Below are 6000 nucleotides of genomic sequence, written 5' to 3' on the forward strand. Positions count from 1 at the left end.
AAATAGATGTCCACTGATCTGGAAAAAAAGATATAAACATTGAGCACCAGCAAGTCTATCCAGAAGAATGCACTGCTCACTCTCAGGTTGTGTTAAAACCTGGTGAAATTTGGCAGTAAATAGTGGTAATCAAGCAATGCTACTGAACTATAATTGATCTCAAAACAGGGATCAGAAACAAGGCCTTAAAATGCAAAGACAATCACATGAAGTTCTGGAAACACTCATGGTTCTCTAGTGACATCATACACGGAAATGAGATTAAGAAAAACTCTTAGTCATTATCTGTACATTGGTATTTTGACTTCATTTTTAGTATTTTGAGCTGATATTTGTTTCTCACCATGTTGCTGAGCATTTTACGTGGTTCATTCATACTCTGAATGTACAGTGTTCCCTTTAATGAAATCACAGTTGAACACCCCTAATTCCAGTCTGATACTAACGGTGTCCACAGTAATTACCCTTCATTACAGGAAAGCTTAAATATGAGGGGAGTTATTCTGTGGGAATATGCCCAGTATTTCTATTATTAATGACTTTTGGAATCTATCAGGCCATAAATAATGCAAATTATGTTGCATCTTTTCCTCTCTGCTGACAACTTCTTAATTTTACCCTCCTAATGTAAATTTATAACTGCAATTCTGTGGGAAAAAAAGGAGAATGTGTGATACAGAGGAAATTGTGCCTGTCTTTGAAGAATGTGGGCTCAAACACAATGTGAAAACACAACAAACACTATCAGGCTTCTGGGATGTGGATGAACAATACCAAGCAGCTTGTAACAATTCTGGTGTATTTAGAGTGCACTAAATTCCTCAGCAGCAGCAGGTCTGTGCTCCAGAGTGTGGACAAATGGGGTAGCTGCACCCCCAGCAGCAGCAGCCACTGTTTCTCCTTCACCCACCAGTGTTGGCAGCCAAGTACTTGGCCCAGACTGTCTCCTGGCACAGAGGCTACACTGACCCAGCTGTGATTTTTACCAGCTCCACCTTTTTTCTGAGGCAGAGCCATATTTTCATTTTTCCCCTCCACAGACTTGTGCTGATGAAGGGCTCTCATGTCCCCTCCCTGGGCACTTACCTGCACTGTTCTGAAGTGCCTGGCTGGCACACTCACCATTGTTCATCTTGATGAAGTGGCCCAGTTTTCTTGTCCTGCTGCTTCTCTGCTGACTCTACTGAGCAGCCTCTGCTGAAACTTCATCTTCTGTTTCTGTAACCACATCACAAGTAACTAAGACTTCCTCTTACACAATCACCACCTCTTTGCCTCCACTGAAGGGTTTAAGAGTCACAGTTTGTTTTTTAATAACACTGAATCACTTCTTTTTCCTCATTTACCCTCACCAGCAAGACCCCTTTTGGATGCCAAGCCTGACAACACCATAAGTGAAGAAGCTCTCAAGGAGAGCACCCTGTGTGTCACACTTATCACAGGAGAGTGAAGGCACAGCCACTCACCCCTGCACACACAGACACTCACCTGGAGCAGCTGGCTCCACAGAGTAGTGCTCCCTTCCCAGAATCCCAAAGAAAGCACAGCATGGATTGAATCCCTTCTGTGCGTCTTTAGGCAGAAATTCAAGGGGACAGTGATGTAGATTCAAGGTTATCAATAAAGCTCAGTTTCCTGTGAAAACAATTCAGTGAACACAGAGTCATAGAACAAGCTGGAAGGTACCTCAAAAAACAACCAGGCCCAACCTTCCAGCATTTGGAAAGATGGGTGAACTTTTAGATACATATAGTAGTTGAGGCAAAGTGAATGCCTGGTATTTACTGTCTTGATGATGATTGCAATGCTAGCTGCCATTATTCTATATGCAGCTACTACCTACTACCTCAAATTATTTATTTGGTGAAGTTTAATGATTTTTAGTTTGCAATTTTTAGAGCTACAAATAACTGATATTTTAGACATGTACAGTATTACTATTACTGTAATATCTAAGATTAATACTGATTTCCTGATGGGCTCCATTTCTCTTCTCAAAAATCTCAGGCTATTCTGGACAGACTAGACTAAGTTAAAGATTAATTAAATTTTTCCATCTTTCTAGGGCACTGTTCTTATTTTCTGCTTCTGAAACCATTTGGCCTGCATTGGTTCTCACTCCCAGCCTCACTGTGAGCTCTTCTTGCCCCAGGACCCAAGGCATCTGTCACCTGCTGCTTCCTGTCTGGGGACACAGGAACAGAGTGCAAAACATGCACAATCCATTTCAGAAATCATATTGATGCTGATTATTTGTATTTATAAATACATGTAAATTAGGCTTCATAGAAGTAAAACTAAATTAGCCATTTTCCCTTCCTAACTGGATTTGAAGAATTAAATAATACTTCCAGTCAATTTTGATTCAATCAAAAATGCAAAAGTTGAAATCCATTAAATCTTTCAAGAAGTGTGTGCCCAGTCTCCAAACAAAAGATAACGACATTTTTTTGTCCTGACCTTTATTTTCAATCGACAGACGGTTTATGGGAAGTGCAGCACTGCAAACAGTCTCCATCCAGTCCCTCACAATCTGTTTGTCCTGCTGGATCACTGGAGTCACACTTCCCATCTCCCCTCAAAGCCCAACTGCACAGGCTGACCTGCCTCACTTTCCACAGGTGAACTGCTCGCAGCTCTGGCTGCTGCTCTCAGTACAACGTGGTGCCTTTGCTCTTTCAAAGTGTCTTGGTAAATCCTTCATTGCAGGAAGGACATGCATTATTTAGAGCAGAGCGATTTGATTTTAAATTACCAGTAATTACAGCTGAAAGGAATGTTACAAAACAAATTTTAGGACGTGATTACCCACACTGTTTGACTTGACTTCTCTGGAAATGTCAACTGCAGCAATACTGACAAAGTGCCCTGGAAAAGGAACAGCAGACCCCAGCAGGAGAGCAAGGAGAGGCAGGAGCAGCTGGAGCAGGTTCTAGGGCTCCCCAAGGAGCTCCAAGGCATTTCCCAAGCATCCTGAGGGACAGTTGCAGCATCCCTCTGGACCCATTCTCTTGGAAGAGACACTTGGGACCCAAGTGGAAATGGATCCCTCCCATCAAGGAGATCTCAGGTGCAGGCTGTGCAAGACCACAGCTACAGGTGCAGTTTGCTGCCACAGCCTGTGACTGCCACAGGATGGGGATGCCTTTTGATTTCACTGGAACAGAGAACAAACCTACCTGAAGCTTATTTCTTTTCAACTTCATTCCAATCTTGCATTCCTTGTGTTTTTTTATCAGCCACAGGACAAGAGCTGACTGGTATCAGCAGCACAGGAAAAACTGAGTGTTGTCAACCAACAGCTACTTGTTTGACAGTTAAGGAAAATCCAGCTAAAAACCATAAAAATACCATTTCCTCCCTCCTCCCCCTCACAGACCATAACTAGAACTCTCAAACTTTAATCAGAATGATTCCTTTGAAGTGTGCTACCATTAAACTCCAACTGAGAGCCAGTGAAAAGCAGAGCTTTCTGAAATTGCACCCAAACTGCAGCCGAGGTGACTTGAAAAAACTGAACAGGAACAGGGCTGAACAAATGATTTCCTGGAATCCCTGGGGACACTTTTAGATGCAAACTGGACCACATCATGTGTCCCACATGCTGGCTGCAACCCAGCCACACTGCTGTTCCACTGGGAGTTAAGCTTGTGAGGAAACAGTGCAGAACCTGCCTGCCAACACCTCATGGAAGGACAGAAATCCTGAGGTCAGAAAAGAGGAGTTACCTGTTACCACAGTTCAATGGAAATATCCTGGACAGACAAAGTGCCACCAAAAAAGTGCCATAAAGGAAGAACTACTGGACTACAAACTAAAACCACAACAGACCAGCAGTGCTGTGTAAGTAACTATGGTAGAGTAACAAAAGTGCACGAGGTTTAAAATCCATGTTTATGGCACAGACTAAATTCACTGTTGTGCAATTGCTGCTGTGGGTTTTGTGGGGAAATGCATCCCCAGAGCTCATATCCAGCAGCATCTCTGCCAAACTTTCCCAGTGCTCTGGACAATCATACTGGTTGTAGCCAATGTGTGATTGATGATCAGGAGTGCTGAGGTTTGCAGGTTTAGCAAATTGACTGGATTCCAACAACCTAAAACCAGAAGTTCGCCAAGTGAGCTACAACTACCAGAATGCCTTTTGATACAGTCATGATTCACAGATTGGAAAATTACTTCAAATAATAATTAAATACAAAGGCAGAAATGGAAGAGCTACATTATTAACAAGAAAAAATGACTTAGAAAATGCACCTTGTAAAGAACTACTTGGGAATACAATTAGATTTAAAATAGTTTAGTATGAAGTTGAATCTATTATTAAACAGAAATGATAAAAATGAATCACACAGAGAACTGCAGTGTTGTAAAAATGACATGTCTTCTATTGCTAAAACCACCCAGGTCTGAACGTGATCTGAATGCAGCAGGGGGGTGCTCAGGCCAGGCAGGCACAGCTCCTGCTGCTGGTTGCAGCAGCAGCCACTGACTGCACCTGTGTGCTTGGGAAGATGGCAAACTGGCACCCGGCCTTCCAAGCACCCTCTTCAGAATCATTGACTTAAACTCCATCACCCACAGAGAATCTTTAGGCTTTGATTTTTCCTAAATCACTCTAGAGATCCCTTCAGGAGATGCAGCCATAAGCCACCCAGCTCCTGTGTGGTGCAAGGTTTTCTGCAGGCTTGAGGAGTTCTCTAAAAGAATTCTCATCCCCTCTGTACAGCAGAGGGCACCGAGGCACGGGCTGTGCCTTCTGCAGAACCAGGCATCTTCCCTGGCTTCTCCAGCATCCCCTGGCAGTCCTGGAAACAGAAGGCTTGTGTCCCAGGTTCCCCACCACACTGCCCAACTAGTGCACGGTGCACTGGAGTTTGAGATAATTTTTGAAACATGCTGGCTGAATTTTTCATCTTTGCTAATTAGATCTGGAACACATTATAATTCTACACCAGTCAGGTGAACCAGTACAAATGCTCCAGGAACAGTCACAGGTGAATAACAACACTGGAGGGGAAGCAGATGTCTGAATGGCAACAAAGATTTTTCTTTCAATGAACAGGCAGCTTTAAACAACAGCAAAAATAAATCAGTGAATGAAGACAAACATTGCAAATTCATTCCAGGTCTAGATGAAAAACACACCCAAGAAATGAAGCCTAACAGCTGAGGCAGAGTTGCCACAGACCATCCTCCCAACTCAGCTCAGTTTACATCACAGACTTTGTTGGTATCGATGAATCCTTCAGGATTCATCCAGGTCCCTTCAGGACCTTGGATGAAGGCAAATCCTTGCGTTACATCTACCGCCCTCTAGCTCAGGTTAAATCACCCTGCTGCTCCGAGTCTCTAAAGACAATCTCAGGTGAATTGAACTGCTGTCGAAGTTCTCAGCTCTAATCCCCATGTCTGACATCTGAGACATTTTTTTACTTCAGCCTTATTCAGAGAAACAACATAGAACATTTCTGACTAGAACTCCACAAACCATTTCCCCCTCTTATCAGTGAGGGCCCATCATTATAAGTAACATATAAATAACATAATTCCTCCCCTCCTCACAGCACCTGTTTGCAGTCAATTAAAACCACTATTTAGTAAACTATCAAAGTATTTTAATGTCTAACCACAGAATGAAGCATTAAGAGCCAAAAAAAGTCTATGATACCTTAAAAAAGTAGTGAGTTCTTACCAAGCTCTCTGGGTAGCTCTTCTGTAGAATTCCTTTCTAAAAGCAGAGCAATATACCTTCTAAAAGGTTTACTCCTTTGCAATAAACCAGAAAACAGTAGCAACTATAAGAACAAAGTTAATGTATTTAAATAGAAACACAATAATATTTTTCCTCCTTAATTTTCTTATCTTTCCTACAGCAGAAAGGGCCCCACAAGGCAAACCCACACTTCTCAATCACCAACATCAGAGCTGGAAAACAACACAGCCCAAGGCTTTCTGGTATGACAATCTGAGGTTGACATTTATGCCTATTTACTATAT

This window comes from Apus apus, chromosome 4, assembly GCF_020740795.1.
Source record: "Apus apus isolate bApuApu2 chromosome 4, bApuApu2.pri.cur, whole genome shotgun sequence".
Lineage (NCBI taxonomy): Eukaryota > Metazoa > Chordata > Aves > Apodiformes > Apodidae > Apus > Apus apus.